Source organism: Sylvia atricapilla, chromosome 8 (genome assembly GCF_009819655.1).
Source record: "Sylvia atricapilla isolate bSylAtr1 chromosome 8, bSylAtr1.pri, whole genome shotgun sequence".
Lineage (NCBI taxonomy): Eukaryota > Metazoa > Chordata > Aves > Passeriformes > Sylviidae > Sylvia > Sylvia atricapilla.
In genome coordinates this window covers 15,900,688-15,917,314 of record NC_089147.1, presented here as the reverse complement: position 1 = coordinate 15,917,314, position 16,627 = coordinate 15,900,688, and the positions used below count along the sequence as shown (strand labels likewise).

The 16,627-nt window shown below is 41.3% G+C and overlaps 1 long non-coding RNA gene across 1 annotated transcript; it reads left to right on the top strand.

Moving 5' to 3' along the window:
- The first annotated feature begins 6,496 nt into the window (after positions 1–6,496).
- On the top strand, positions 6,497–12,575 carry LOC136364152 (uncharacterized). The gene is made up of 2 exons (XR_010744106.1): positions 6,497–6,608; positions 10,962–12,575. It is a non-coding gene; the product is annotated as an uncharacterized lncRNA (long non-coding RNA).
- Positions 12,576–16,627: the final 4,052 nt, after the last annotated feature.

Here is a 16,627-nt window from a genome sequence, read left to right as displayed (position 1 = left end):
TTTTAATTTTTGCATACTGGTAATGTTACATCTATCAGTCTGTGCATGTTTTTTATTGGACGTGTTAAATGTGATTTTCTGCTATCCAGTTGGACTAGTTAGGCCAAATAACATTGCTGCAGAAGTGTTCTTGGACACTTCTCAGGAAGTTTCAGAGACTTCCCCATATGGAATCCCACGACTCTTAGGTAGACCCACCTCTGTTGCGCTCTAAGTGTATGAAAACATAGTAACATAAAGGTAGAAATATTTGCACAAGACAGAATTTTAATTATCAAATCTGAAACTGTACATTTAGGGCACAGCTGCAGCCAGACTGAATCTTGCCTAGTGCAGCTTTACAGTGTTGCTTTTGAGAAATTACTTTGCCTGGTCATTGTCTTTGTTCTATGCACACCAAAAGACTACGTTTCAAAACATTAGGAGTGTGTGATTGTTCAGGTAGTAAATCATGTCAGTTCTGACAGCATAAAGCTACAAGTCAGCAGGTCCTCCTGCTCTCCTGAGGGAGCTACTTGAAATAATACATGACAGTGAGCATGGTAAGAGAGACAGGTTTTGTCCTTGGCATTAGGAAGAGTGGCTGGTGCTCTTGGGAGAAAGAAAATACCAACAGCCCACTTGGAAAATTACTTGTCCCCAGCATCAGAGCTTTGTTGACTCCCAGTTGTTAGGGGTTGGTGTAGATCTTGACTTACTGACTTTACTGCTTTGCAAAAAGTCAAGTTATCCAAATCTACTTTAACTAATACTATTAGCCATAAAATAATAGTTTGAGCTTGTTCAGATTATTTAAGTGCTTGGATGTGAGCAGCCCTTATTGATAATGTGTTTCCACAGTAATCACAGCATCTGGGGAAAGCGTTAACACACCTTTTAAACTCCATTTATTATTTAGCTCTTTTTTTAAAACAGGATCAGCAGAATTTTACTTTACCTTTTCTCTCCTAATTAACTGGTTAGTATGCTTTTACTGTAGGCCTGCTGTAAAGTGAAAAACCATTATCTTCTGCATTTTTGTGCATATTTCCCATGTTTTTTCTATATGTAACCATTGAGCTGAAATGGTCATCCACAGTAACACTGGGGCCTTTGCTTGAGCTCATACCTAATGTGATACTCAAATCCAGCTGTGAAATACTTGATTTGGAAGTCAGTTTTTAATATTGTTGCTAATACAAGGCACCTCTGGGTATTTTAAAGGCAGAAGAGATCAGAAAGTCAGGCCCCTTTATACCTTTTATTTTTAAAGGAAAGCTGGCCTTTGTAGATTCTGCTGAAAAGCTTTTATTTGAAACATTACTATTTACTATTCAAAGAATATAAGTTACAGTACATGCTGTGGGTGAAATTTGAGTTGCAGTTTGAAGGAACAAAGTATATAAGGCCAAAAGCCCAGAAGATTGTCAAAATTAAATCAATGTGTTTGAACTCAAGCATCTAAACAGAATTTAAGACTGAAAATATTTATGGCTTTCTAAATTAACATTTCTAAGCCCAAGTGCAACATTAAACAATGTATATATCACACTGATGAGCATTTCCCACTGTTAATTTTTAAGACTGTCTTTAGTGGTGCAGTGCAAAATTCCTAGTTAAATTCCTTGACTGTGCAATGGATGGGAGAAGATACATAGTTCCAAGTACAAGAAAGTGACAGCCTTTGGGAAACTCCGGAGAGAAGCATCCAAGTTGAAATCCTACAGTTTTCTGAGAATTTGCCACCACTTTTCTGGGTGTTAGATGTGCTTCCTTCTGCATCAGATTTCTAGTACAGACTTCCACTGTCTGCTCAGCTTCCTTTTCAGAAAGGGAAGCAAGGAATTGCAGTACTTGTCCTGTGACAAGTAAGGCATATAAAATTTCACGGGAGTAGCAGCTGGAACTCAGGACTCTTTCCAGCCCTCTCCTCCATCCATACACAGAACTGGGTGTCCTGTGGTACCTGTGGGCTCAAACACACATCTGCTCTGGTGGGGAACAGTTAGAAAATCAGCACAGGTTCCAAAGAGGGGAATGAGGAGATCCTCAGCCTATGTTAGTAACCTGCAAAGTGGGAAGAACAGGCTAGGGAAGGTTCTAATAGAAAATGGAAATGAGGTTAATGTTTTGGTAACTTCAGCTAACCACTGTGTAGTGTATAGAGGAGCATATGTTTTATATGAAGTCTGTTTTAAAGGATGAACTGCTGTGGTAGGAGAGAAGGAAGAAGAGCTATTTGTGAATTCCAGGCAGATGTAGGAGACCAATACTAATGCATTTTACATGGTTAAGGCTGAGTCATCTCAGAGCATGTGCAAAAATGGTGCTGTGGGGTATTGAATGTAGAAAATCTGGGTGTGCAAATGTCAGTGAAAACTGAGGCAGTCCTTTGAAGATCTAAATTTTAGATGTGAATCCTTTTAGCATACAGAGGTCTTAGAAATACCCTGAATAGTACTAAAAGTGGTGCAGTTGACAAGGCCATGTTGGAACTAGTTTAAAACACCAGAAATACATAAACATTTCACAGTAATAGTGCTCAAAAATGGTTCACTTAGTCTTTCTTAAACTTTCTAACTGCCTTTGGAATGAAGTAAGTTTAGGAGGACAAATTTCAACCCAAATGATTATTTGTGCATGTATGTGAAAGTCAGGGAAGTTCACAAGCTCAATGCCCATCAGTGCTGTGGAGTCAGTCAGCTGTCAAAAAGTTCAGCACCTCACTTTATCTCATTGTCATAACAGTAACTTTCAGCCTGCTAACAGTTCTGCAGGGCCAGAGGAATAGAAGTGTGTTTTTGACAACCAATTTCTTAAAACTCATTACTCCAAGTGAAGTTACTTGACTGGGAGATACCGATATCATTCACTGGCACGTACCTATTAACGGAGAAGTTTCAAGAGTCTGAAAAAAAATCTGTGTAAATAGTTCTGTTCACGGATTATCTCCAGATAAGATTATAGGAAGAGAAAGTAATAGTGACAGTTCTGCAGCATTACATGTATTTTAGGAACACAGGAATCTGTCTGTGTAACTGGATCTGTCATCTCCACAAGCTGTTTAGTTCTGCTATTCTGTGTGTCACCTTCAAAGGCAGAGACACCGCTGCTCACCTCGCCTTGTGTGATGTCTCCCTGGCCAAGGTGAGGTGAGCAGATGCTGCCATTGTCACACCAGCCCAAAGTGTCACTGGTGTCCCTTCAGCACTGGCACACACCATGTGCAGGCAGCATGCATATGCTCTAGGAGTTTTTGTCTGTGATTAGAGCTCATCTTCTAATCCTGGAAAGCTTTACCCATGAAATTAAATGGCACCTACAGTATGTCCAAGCCTGGAGAGCCACCCTGGACTGCTGCTGGAGCTCAGCAAAGTGGGAGATTGTAGCAAGTAGAACTATTGCAGAAATAATTTGAAAGCAGGTGCTACTCAACTGCAGCAGAAGACTTCTGCTGATGTATGCACAACGTGATTCTATTGCTGTGAATAAGCTAAGAAAAATGTACCTTATGCAGCCTTTTCCTGGAAGTAGGAAGAGTAGAATATTTAAGAATGGAAAAGCTCATAGGCTCTGTGTAACTTGAAGAATGCATATATAAAGAATGCTTGTAGTTTGGATTGTCCACTTGAATTTAAATGTCAGTAATTGTTAAAGGTAACTATGAATGTGAAAATGCAAAAGATTGTACTAAGCTCTATGTATACAAAGTGTAAATGTGAGCTGGGGTGCTGGCCCACACCGTGGGCCACTTCATAAAAATAAGGTTGAAATGGAAGATAATGCATATAAGTTGCATGCCATTTTGCACTTCTTGTCTGATAATCATGTCTGTCTGTCATGTCATTGTGTAAAAATTATAAATTCCTGGGAAGAGGTCATGTGTTACTGTGTGAAGTACCAATGCACAACTGTGGCACTGTACAGCTAATAATGTGTGTTAGGCTTTTTTTAAATGTTGAATTGAGTAATTTTGTCTGAAGACCTTAATTTCAGGACAACTTGTAGTATCTAAACAGTCCTAAGTTTCTTTGAAAGCAGTAGAATAAAATTATCAGAATTTCTCATTGACTTTGTTAGCTCTACATTCTCTATCCCACAGACACCAAAAAAAAAATAAAGGCAATTGAGGTTATTGATAACTAAATCCTTAAGCTGGCCTGACAACTGGAGTAAATGTGTTGCCTTGTAGAATACTGGTGGCCCTAGATTATGAAATGAGTATATCTTAACAATGGTTTTCGCATACACTCTTGGCTAGTCATTTAAAATAGACTTAAACACTTTTGGAGTAGCTAATAGTCCTGGAAGTCTTGTAACATTGATGTCTTTGTTTTGATTTGAGATCCCTATCTCTATTTCTATCATACAGGATAGAAATATTACACAAATATCTACATAGATAGATACATTATTTCTTGGATAGAAATAATCAGAGTCCCATAGTTTCATAGACTGTTGGACTTTAATTTGGCGATGGTGTCACAGAGATCTGTGACAGAGATGTGTTACAAAGATGCCAGAGGAGCTGCCTTGCTAATCCCCCAGAGGCGCCATACACCATGCAAGCAATGCAAAACAGTGATGTCTGTCTACTTTTGTGAGGTATGCATTTGTAGTGTAATGAATTTGGCACTTTTTCTTAAGCTGAAGTAAATAATACACCTTCTCAGAACTGTGTGGAAAGATTTAATAGATCTGGTTGTCCAGCAGCTCAGTAGAGGCAGTTGTTTAGAAAATGGACTGCAACTCAAAATCAAAGCTGAGTGTCAATTTACATGTATGATAAATAAGACTGTAAGGGATAGCACAGTCACTAAACTTAAACTGTTCTACTTAGGCTGGTGGTAATTTCTGGTGCACTGAACATGCTAAGGTGCCCCCAGCAGCTGCACCAGAAATGTGCTGGCGACACTGCACAGTCCCAGTGCTCTGGTATTGCAGGACAGAGTGCCCAGTCTGGGGAGCTGTAATGAGAATGGAGAGTGCTACAGTGCCCACAGACCCATAGCAGCTCAGCAATATTTGTGATGTTCTTTCCTGGTCCTGAAAGTAAGAATGGCCAAAGCTATCAGGAGAGGAGAGCAATCCTGCCTTTATTGGCCCTTTGCCATCTCAGATGCTTTGGGCAAGCTGTAAAGTTCTGTTCTTGAGCAGCAACTGCATCAAATTAAATCTCCTTACTCAACAGGTCTTTCCTTTGGTCTGATTTCATGTTACATGTTACTACCTTTTTCTTGTCTAAAAGGAAGTTTAATTATTTCTCCTCTTTTGCAATATCTATAGTGCATTAATTAGTGCTATTTCCAACCAGTTACCTGTGCCTGCAGGTAACAGTTGTAAGTATTTGAAATTGCTTGTCACATCTAGTTCTTCATCTTTGAAATGAACAACAGAACTGGCTGGTTTATTTATGGTGATGCAAGAGAGTGAAAAGACCTGACGTATGAATTTTTGGGTCACTTGTTGAGTCTTTGAAGTTGGCACTTCTGAAAATATTTTTGAAAGTCAAGTAGTAGTGACTTATTGGACAGTAAATTTTGAACTCTTTAGTGCCATTTTTGTAGTAATAAAGGAGCAGTACTGTAGGCTTAAATTTTCAGAGGAATGTTCAAGTTCATGATGTAGTCATACATCGTCAATAATTACTTCCTGCTGTTTGACCAGGCTAGGGTAAGGGAAGACCAGGAAAGGAAGAGTTTATTTTTTGGCTTTGGGAGGTTTTTGTGTTAGATTTTCTTATATGTTTCAAAGTTCAAAATATGCTATGCAAGAAAATAAGTAAAATCTAATATTTTAATTTTTAGAAAGTGTAAAATTTTTAAACAGGTATATTTTAGTTTTTTAATGAGAAGCCTAATTTTCGTTGCTTGGAAAACAGCATATAGTTCAGAGTAAAAAGTCAGCCTAAATGATCTACCATGAAACAAGAAGCTTTTGTGGTACCTTTCTTTCACACTGTAATTAAAATTCTTCTTGGTGCTATACGATACAAGGTTTGCTGTTCTTCCCTGTAACAATGTGAGGAGTTGTGCATCTCACCGTTATGCATGAAAATTATTTCCTTCGTTCCGCTGAGGAAAATCGTGTTTGTACGATTCTACAGATAAAAACCCAAACGGAACTTTAAATGCTTAATCAGAGAAAAATAAATCACTTATAAATCGCAGAACTAGTCCCGGTGTGTGTTTTCTAAGGAGCCGGTGGACGTGACGTCCTTATCTGCACCATCTCCGGGCCCCGCGCTGCCCGTGCCCTTCAGCCGCGGCTCCCCCAGGGTTTTCCCGGCCCGGCCCCGGCTCTGCCTTCTCCTTACCGGGGGCTCCGTCGGCAGCCGGCTGCTCAGGGCTGCGGGGTGCCCGTCAATTCCCGTGGCCGTGTGAGGCAGCGCCGAGCGAGCCGCGGCCCTTCCCTGAGCGCAGGACCGAGCGGGGCCGCCGCGGGGCACCGCGCTGCCAGCGCCTGAAGGCGGCCGGGTGGCGCCCAGCCCCCGAGGAGGCTGCGCTGGGGCACTGCTGCCACTGCAGGGACACGGTGGGAACAGCCGCGCTTCTCCTACGGAGCAGGTTTGAGGAAAACAGAGAATTGCTCTGGTCTGTCTCGGCGTTTGACATAGCGGGGCCTTGATGGTAACGTGCTCCGTAGCACGAGACTGGGAGGTGTCATTGCCAGGTGTTCAGCGAGAGAAAAGGGAAAAGGGTCACTGCGGGACAGCTTTCATTCATGGTACCTGGTGACACCAGGCGCGTTATCTCGGGGGGACAGCCACGGGCCCGTCACGGGAGGACGCGTGTGGCCGTGCGATAAGCGGGCAGGGCAGCAAAGGGCCGGGGCGCGCACTCGCTGCAGCCTCGGATGGTGACGGACACACCGGGTTTGCTTCCAGACCGTCCCCGCCCCGCTTCCGATCCACGTCCTTCCCCTCCGGCCAGACTCAGTCCTCATCTCCTCACCCGTTTGTCACCTGCCTCCTTCAGCCCGTGTGTGATCGATATCCCCTACAGCCCACACCCTCCTGCAGCTCCCGGGCTCTGTCACAGATTAATGCCCACCGGCTCTCGTGCACTTCTCTCAGTGACTGCTCAGTCCCCAGCCTCTTTGTCCTTCCTTCATTACACGTGTTGCTGAAGCCACGTTTTACGTTTTGTCTTGGAGTAGGATAGGATAGGCAGGGAAGTCACCAAGAGCCTTTTTGCTTTCAGATCCAGCCGTACAGCACTGCAGGTGGCGATAAGGTGCTAAGATCCGTATCTTCTCTTAATGTGGCCCTTAAAAAACCCAAACCCTTGGGAAATTGCAGTTCAAACTGCACTCCAGTTTCATCCAATCCCACCTAAGCAGCTTCACCATTCAGATTTTCAGGGTGTTTGGAAGATTCCTCATACAATTCACAAAATACAACACCTCAATCAATCAGAAGTCCTCCCTACCACCTCGTTTTCAATTCTCTCCTTCAAAATTTTAAGACTGTCTACCATTTCCCATGAAGTGTCCAAACTATGACAGAAGAAATCTTCCACAGTTGCTCCCTGGGGCCACAGAGCATGGTGTTTGAAGCTCAGTATGAATCTTAGCAATTGGAAATATGGTCTTATTAAAGGAATTACCAGGCAACCAGGTGGTGATAGCAGCATTCCTGTGTCAGGTGAAGTGAAGGAGGAGGAGGAAAAAACATTTCCTTGCAGAGCTCTGTAACTTAAGGGTGACATACCCTTGGATGGAATGGGTCCTGCACATCTGCCTTCCAAAAGTCTGCATGAACAGCCTCCTCTTGGCTCAAGGCTTCCCAGTGGGGGAACTGTGACAATGTGTAGGTGTGTGCAGGCACGTGAGCGCTGAGGGAAGAGGAGCAGAATGAGCCTCAGGACAGAGCGCAAGAAGAGAAATTGGCAGCAGTATCTCTTTAACTGCACACTTTGCACAGTGAATGAAGAACAGAATTACAGAGCCACAGGCCCCTTCCTCTGTATTTTGCCATGCAGCAGGACCTTCCCTTTCCCCCTGGGGCAGACTTTTCTGCTGGGTGTAAGCATCCCTGGGCTGCACCTGCTGTGGTAACTCACTAATACATCTGCTTGGAAGAGATGCCTGGTTGGCACATTGAAAGGATAAACTGCTTATCCTGTTTTCTGTAATTCTGTCACAGGGAGCAAAAGCTCATCTGACTGCTTTAACTTAAGGGTAAATACAAGGCAATGTGGTTGAAGGAGATAGAAAATGGAGAAGGGACTTTGAATCAGCTGATTTGTATTTAAAGGCTTTATTCTGCTTGCTCTTTCTAAAAATATTTTTTTCTGGTTTGGAGAAATAATATATAAATGATACCCTGGCAAGAAGTGCATAAAATCTGACAGATGAATAAATTGCACTCTCCAGAGTTGTAAGCTTGAAAAGAACATTGCAGAGATAATGAATGTTCTTGGCTTGAGAAAAATCCTGTCCATTAGAAATACACCTCTCTGAAGATTGATCTGAACTTTTGAGCTTTCAGTTGAATAACTGCTCTTTGAGATTTGAAAAAAAATTTACTTATTTCATTTCCCATTCACCAAAATTGAATAACACTGCACTTAGTGATTTTAAATGTTGTTGAATTAATTATGACATTTTGTTAAATTCCCTTTTGTCTTTCCTTTGTCCGTTTTTTATTTCAAAGGCCTCAGTAATAGGCCAAGTGTATCACCCCAGTAGAGATGAGAGATGAGTCAGAGATTTGTCAGCTTGAATGGCCTTAGACCTGTGCTTATCCCTGCTGACTACCCAGATGCAAGTCTGAAGTGATGTTACTTGCATCTTAAAGAGCAAGACTGAGAAAGCTCAAGCTCCCTTGCTCAGCTTTGTTCTGACCTTCTCTGCTACAGCCTGTCATGGCAAACAGGTCAGGTTCACACTCACAGAGCTGTAATAAATAATCTAAATCTGGCAGCAAAGGAAAAAGTGAGAAGGGGTGAGTCTGAAGGGTGGTTTCATGAGTGACTGCATCAGTCTGATGGCTGTATCGGGAGGATCAGGGGTGTATCTGCCATCCTCCTTTCAGCCACCCACCTCACATTACCGGGCCTCAGGCAGGAGTTGGGAATGGACAACTCAAACAACTCCTGCAAGGAAGGACAGTACAAACCATTAGTACCCTGGCTCAGCTTAAACCATGCCCCTGCCAGGCAGATTTATGGAAGATCTAATATGATGTTACACACAGTATGAAAAGAGTAGATGAATCTGTTGTTCCAGCATCTTTCTTCATTCACTTTTAAATCCAACCTTGTAAATATAAAGTCTCCTTACATTTTAAAGTAGCAGTTACATAAGTAACAGCATTAGCCATGAATGTCCAGCCCCATTTGCAATCCTGAACATGATTATGGCACAGATTTCCATGACTTAGCAATATGAGTGAAATCTGTACACAAACAGCTGTTTTTGAAGCTGGACTAGGCAGCTGCCTGAGTCAGGCCTTTGACAAACAGACTGTGCTGCCTGCCCCTGCCCCTCACACCCACCACCTGAGCTCCAGTGCAGCAAATTTGGTCAAAGCTGCATCAAATATTAATGCTTCAGACCACAGGCATTGTTCAGACCACACTGACCCTTTCAAATGATCTGCCTCATCACACTGAAACCAAACGTGCTGCCCATGCTGAAACAAGAAAGGCCTGCAGCCATGACTTAGGAAAGCAAACTACAGCTGTGCTGATAAAAGGCCTGTTAAAGCCTTTTAGGATGTGGTATATTGGTTTGAAACATTTCAAATTTCAGCTGAAGACAAACTTCTTTGTTGTTTTTCTGTATCATATAGCTAATTTTTGTGTCATCTCTGCAATTTTATTGTTCTGTGGCATAATTTTCAGCAAGCTATTTATGAGACTAAAATAACTTAGCTTGGAGAAAGGACATAGTTTCTCTTGTATGTAATGGGGGTTAGAAGACTCTTAGAAGGTTCCTGTCCCAAAATGGATAGGAGTAAATGGATGCCTGTACAGGAAAACTGGAAAGTTTTTTTTCTTACAGTTTCTTGTTATCTCCTATTATTGAGAAGTCCAATTTTAATTTTAGGATTCTGTATTCTCTTTCTGGTTTAGGTATGCTATGTTGTATAGTCACATCATCAATGCATCAAATATTATAGTTGATGATTATTTTTAATTATGAGAATGATTGCTGCTGTATAAATTTTCCTGAGATGCTGTTCTTCATTTAAAAGGACAGGCATATGTTTTGCTACTCATCTGCACTTTGGTGCACTGGAGCAAAGTTTATTTCTGAGAAATGGGCTTTGCATATTTTTATATATCCTTTTAATACTTCATTAATATGAAGCATCTTTTGATGAGAGAGCATAAGAAGCTAAACACTAATTACCTCCCACAAAGCACCTATCCTTCGTAGAATAAGCCACTAGTGTTTGGTGGCAACCCCTTCACGATGAAACAGAATGCTGGATTTATGAGATACAATCCAAAGACAGCTGTTAATGAGACAAGACTTTACAAATCTGAAATGCACGTTTAAAACCAAACTAATTCATATTTTGGGCTTACAGAAAAAGGTGAAGGCTAGAACAAACTTCTACTGAAAAAAAAATAGTACATCCTCATCACCTTGAGGCTTGCAGGCAGATTCAAAAAATCTCAGTTCAACAGCAGGTACCCACATAAGGGAAAAAAGAGATCTTCCCTTAGGACTCGGTCATCAGACTAACAACATCCTGCTGCTTTTGAGAGAGGAGTTTGGAACACTGGATTTGCATTGGAACACTGCATTTGCATTGTGTCTGCGGAGGTCAAGGCTTAGCACAGGACAAAAACATCATGAATTTAGCAGAAGTACTAATTCAGATAAGTACAGGCTCAGCTGTTGCTAAATTGGCAATTATAACTAGATAGTCTCTGCTCCCCTGCCATCATCATTGTCGGCGCTGAAGTGTTGTCTCAGTTCAGCGAGTATTCTATTTTCTAAGCTCTCATTTGTCTTCTGTTTGACAGCTTACAGTGATTTTGTTTAGCTGTACTGATGAACTGCTGTCAATGGAAAAAACTCCAACCACCAGAGGCATACGAGGATTAGCCAAAATGTACAATTCCTACACAGTTGGAAAATGGGGAGATTAACTATAAAAGGACTGAACCAGAATATGAGATCAGATCATCTTCTCAGATACCGCATGTGTTTAGGATTGCAAATCCATATCCAACTATCTTTATCTCTGACCTTTTAAAACAACTTTTCAGCACAACTGCAGCTACTGGCAGAAGTAGCAGAAGCCTGAAAAAGAAAACAGTGCTGGCAAGTCCAGCATTTTACCTGCTAGGGACCTAGATCTGCTTTCAGCTGGTGCAGAATTTTGAATTCCAGCATCTGCTCCAGGCTTACATTGCTGTGATGAGAGAGAATCTTATTCTAGACATTAGATGAAATCTGAATCTCTTTTTTCCAAGCAGTTGGTATAGTTCCAGAATCTTGCCACAACGCTCTCATTTCTATCTTTTGTTACTCTGCACAATCTGAGGCCAACCTGGCTTCTGTAAAGTTGTACTGTGGTCCGTCTGCATTGGTATCAGATCCTTATAATGCACCACTAGAAGGTTTTTTAAATATAGTACCTCTGGGAAAAAAGAGGCCATGAAGCTTGTTCCATAGGTCAGATTACTCTTAGCCCCATCCTTCTTTGAAGCAAGTAACAGCCAGCTCAGCTGTTTGAATTTCGCTTGTGCTCTCCCAGTGCAGCCATGGCACGCTGTGCCCTTCACGCCTCTGACCCTGGGCACTCCAGCCACAGGACAGGGGCACTGCTGGGCACTGCAGCTGCTTCCTGGGGAGGCAACTGAGCCCAAAGGATGGAGCATCAGGATCTCACCCAAAAGATTCCCAACAGCATCCAGCAATCATGTGGAAAGTAGCAATGGGCATGGTACAGTAGAATTTGAAGCATCAGGTATCCATCCATCCATGGCTCATATAGTCACACAATTACTGTTTGTACATCTGCTTGTCCAGGAGACACCATTCCTGAGCTGGGTAAGTGCACACCTTAAACCAGCTGAAATTTAATTTGCAACAACATCCAGCTGTGATAATTTGTCAGAGGGGCTGCAGGAGCCCCAGTCCTCTGTGATCAGAGCTTATATTGACAGCTGGTTGCTTTGTTTCTATAGATGGAAAAGGACATTTGTAGGACTTCTGGAACTGAGAAAACAGACTGTGCAGCTAAAAGTGCCCTGCAGTCACTGCCTGTAGCATCTCGTACACTTGAGTCACCTGCAGGTTTTGTCTCAAGTGGTTCTTCCCAAGCTCCTTGGTGCTGCTTCCTCCAGCCAGTGGGACCCACAAAGGTGAAGGGAGCAGAACTCCAAGGGCAGCATGGCCAAGGCACTTGGCTCCCACTCTGGATCTCACTTTTGGTTTGGCATCAGTTTTGAACAAAAAGGCAGGGGGTGCGTGTGTGTGTGAGTATGGGTGTTGTGGTTTATCTAATACTGATTAAATGTTAATTTTTTAAAATGCAAATAGATTTTAAAAGTCAAAATTAACTATGTGCACTACTCAAGACTGCACCAAATTCACTTGTTAATAGTAATAAAATTTCATTTCATTGTACAGTCTCTCTGTCCTTCTGCTTCCTCACCTACTGGACAGGTAATATCACGTGTTGTTACTGTATTTTGATAGTAATACTGTTCAGTTCCTCCATCAGTCAGTTAATAAAAAAAGATACTTGACTTTCAAAAGGCGGTTGTTACAGAAAAAAAAAACCATTTTGAAGCCATCTAACTGCATCTCAAAAATGCAATCATTAGAAAAGAATATGCTTTTAGAATACAGAAAGTGTTACGATGCAAAAACACACTTCTGGAGTCTGCATACCATGAGCCATGTAATTGTGGTGTATATTTGACTTATTCTAGTTATGTTTCAGTATATTTATGCTTTTTGACTGGAGCAGAACTGCCACATGCTGATCAATTCAGCTTGCTTATGCCTTTTGTGCCTCTCCTGGGGTGTGCAGTCTGACAAGCCTTGTTCTGTTAAAAACAGAATAGCACTAAACCAAAACTAAACCCCACCATCCAAGCTGCACATCGTGGCTGATGCAGAAATACCAGTTTCTCCTGGTCGTGTTCATAGGTCTGCCAATGTGTTTCAACATTGGCTCAGTAGATGCCATTCATGAGGTGCAAGGAAAGGATTACATGGCTTCCCAGATGATGATTATGCAGCTGCCAAAAGGGATGAATTCATCTTGAGCACTACTTTTTTAAAATGCTTTGTTAATTTGCTCGTGAGGAATATCCAGATGCAGCTGATTGCCCTGTAATGAGGCTCCTAAAGCTGACAGTCTAACACAGTTTCTCTTGGTGTCCAGCTTATTATACAGCATTTTTTATTACTTTTAAGCTCTCTAAATTACTTTTAAGCTCTTCAGTACTCCTCAATAATGACCCAGTCTAAGGGAGGTTTATGGAAGTTAATGTAGCAACAAGGAAAAATAAAATAACCATGAAAGATACCTTCTGCTTGTCAGCTGAAGGTTTGCAAATAGTTACTTATGTAACTATTTGAATGCAACATGCAATAAGTCAAGGACTGGGCCATCACTTTGAAGTAAGCCAGTAACATGAGTTACTCCAAGCATCTTACAGAATTTTGGGAAGTGTTTGCATCTTGTTTCCATTCCTAGGAATATTCTGTAATTACACCATCTGCAAGACAGAGGTTTATCCCCATCTTTGTACTCGGTTGAAAAGACCAAGCAAGGCACAGAGAGCTCAGTGCTGCAAGCCCCATGATGCTGCTGCCCTGTGCAGGGGATGTACTCAAGGCTAATGGCCCGTGCTGCTCAGATTTTTGAAGAGACAAGATGAACTCCCTGACATGTGGGGCAACTTCCATTGTCTGTTACTGGAATCATCTCTAAAATGTCTCCCCAGGTGCTACTAGTAAAGCTGGTTTAGTTTTTCTTGATCCTAATCTGTAGATCAGGGCAAAATATTTCTGCGGGTTGCTAATAATTCTACTCTTAAGTGTTACATAAAGGGATTTCAAGACACAGTGTGTGTCATTTAGCTCAGCAAGAACTGAAATGCTGGAGGAATGTTATAGACTGTCTATGATCACCTACTCTGACTCTACCCAAAGAGCTTCCAACCTCAAGGCTCAGGAAATACACGTGGGCTTTGTGTCATTGGCATACTCTACACCTATGTAAATGCTGTAACTGTACTTTAAAAAGATAAAATAAATGGATGTAATGAGTCTTAGCACTTTTGAGCCCCTTAGAAAGGAAAACAGAAAATCTCTGTTTAAAAAAAGGATCTAGAGCTGAAAAAAGAAATGGAAGCACCCATACTTTTGAAATCGCTTGTCAATTTACTCTTTAATTTTGTCTGCATTTTAATTCATCTTTGAAATGAGATGAGAAAAGCAGCCTAATTATGAGTAAGGTGCTATGTAGCATGAATCCATAGCATAATTCTGTGTCTGCAGTAGGAGATGGGGCTTGGTAATGGAGGAAAGTCAGTTGTATTCCCCAGTAGAGAATTTATGCTAAGTTGGAAAGCACTTTCTTTTTCACAGTACCTTGAAATTTAAAAACATGCTGGGGTAGAGAACCCTGCTGTTAAAATATGCCATTTGCTTTTTCAAAAGAAACCAACATGAGAACACAAAAAAATTGGCTTGTATTTAAAAGGTACCAAAAAAAATTTAAAATCTTTGTTTAACGAAATTCAAACTGAGATATTTTTATAGGTTAGCACCAATTTTCTATGCTACGCTCAGCAATTAAAAAAAATTGCTCTTGTCTTGGTTACAAGAAATCCACTAGCCTTTCACAGCTTGGTGCTCAGGGAATTGGGTCCAAGTCTCTGATTCTGTATGTCAAAATGGCATTTTCTCCTATCTCTGTTTTATTCCTACACACATCCACCCTACCCCAAATGTCTTTCATCATGTAACTTGTGTTCATAGAGCTACTGCAGTGTCTTGATACAGAGGCAGTTAGTGTAGTATGTTATACTTACCAACATCTGTATTGGTTTAATAAAATAAAACACATAAGCCCCCTGAACCTGAAGTACAAATATACTGGATAAGCAGGACTTCTGCACTGTGGTCTTGTTTGAAACAGAATAAAGCAATAGAAATGCAGCAAACTATGATTAGTAACAAACTCTGAATTACCCAAGGGAATGATCTATGTTAACCTAGAACTGTGCAAGAGAGATAATGTGGTAGAGACTTTCTTCCATCAAGTTAGTCAAGCAGTTCTGAACCAGCCACCATTTTGCTGCAGAAAAGAACCCCAAAAATCACTCCTGCTTTGCATCAAAGTAAAAATGTTTTAAATTTTATTCTTATATATTCTATCACCTGTGCATGAGAAGTATCTAGAAAATTAGGAAGGGGAGGCTCTTTGAGAGGTATCTTCTTGTAACGATTCATGTCAGAGAAATGTCAATTGCTGACAAAACAGTCCTTAGACATACAGAAAATACTCAGAGCTGTGTATTCCTTTATCAGCTCCCATTAAGCTGCAGCCAAGGGTTACTGAGTTATAGTAAGAGCGAGGAACAGTTGAAAAACACTAAACACCCCAAACATCAAGCTGTGCATGCTCTACCACAGAGTGGTCTGAAGCCAGAAATTGCTTTTATTTTTTATTTTAAAAGCACATTACTTCTTATGGAGGACCACTGCTTAGGCAATTGCTTTTCCATGGCTTAGTCATCCAGCATTAAATGAGATGCCTGCACGATATGTTTTGACAGGTGCTGCTGAGCTGTTTGGTTAAAGCAGTTTCAAGTCATGTCTTCTGTTTGCTTTTAGTGGTACTGGAATGGAATTTTTCTACTGAACAACTTAGTACAGTACACCAGAAATAACTGTTTTATGCTCACAATATTCACAGGAGCAAAAAAAAAAATAAAAAATATCCAGAGCATGTGAATAAGTAACTGGCAAGAATGGACAGAGTGGCCACAGGTCTTCAAACCTTCTGAAGGCCAAGGAGCCATGGTTCAATGGGTAGTTCATCTCTGTTTGCAGAGCACAATTTCCCCCCTTCCCAGCAATACTTCCTCATGCACGTGTCCTGGGAGCTGCCCTTCTGGAAAGTGGTTGTATCACTCAAGCTCTTGCATAAGGCTTGAAATTAATTAATAAAGCCTATCTGGACTTCTCTATCTTAGTAAAGCAGAAAGAATGCTTGGCAATTTTTGGCACACATACTTCTAGGTTTTACAGCAAAGAACCACACAAGCAGGAAAAAAAAAAAAGTGAAGTAGGGGTCCATCTGAATCTAGGAGTTTAAGGTAGAAGAAAAGAGAGAAGAGGAGAAGCATCTCTTGTGTATTTACATAAACATGGTACAGGTAATCTGTGCCCTTATGTCAATGTAATGGAAGTCTAATAGAAACCGTATTACAGGTAATAGTATACTGAGAAATGCCAGACAACATTTCATAGTCCCTGTCCTGAAAGTAATGGGACATTAATTGGCTATCAGTGAAAAATACAAGTCCTTCAAGCAATATACTCTTTCTTGATGAAGAGGGATCAATGTATTGCCCAAATCAATGCTGCACATCAGCCAGCCTAAGGATATGCAGTCACTTCCAACTTCAGTTCTGTGTTACTGGAAGTTACCCATATT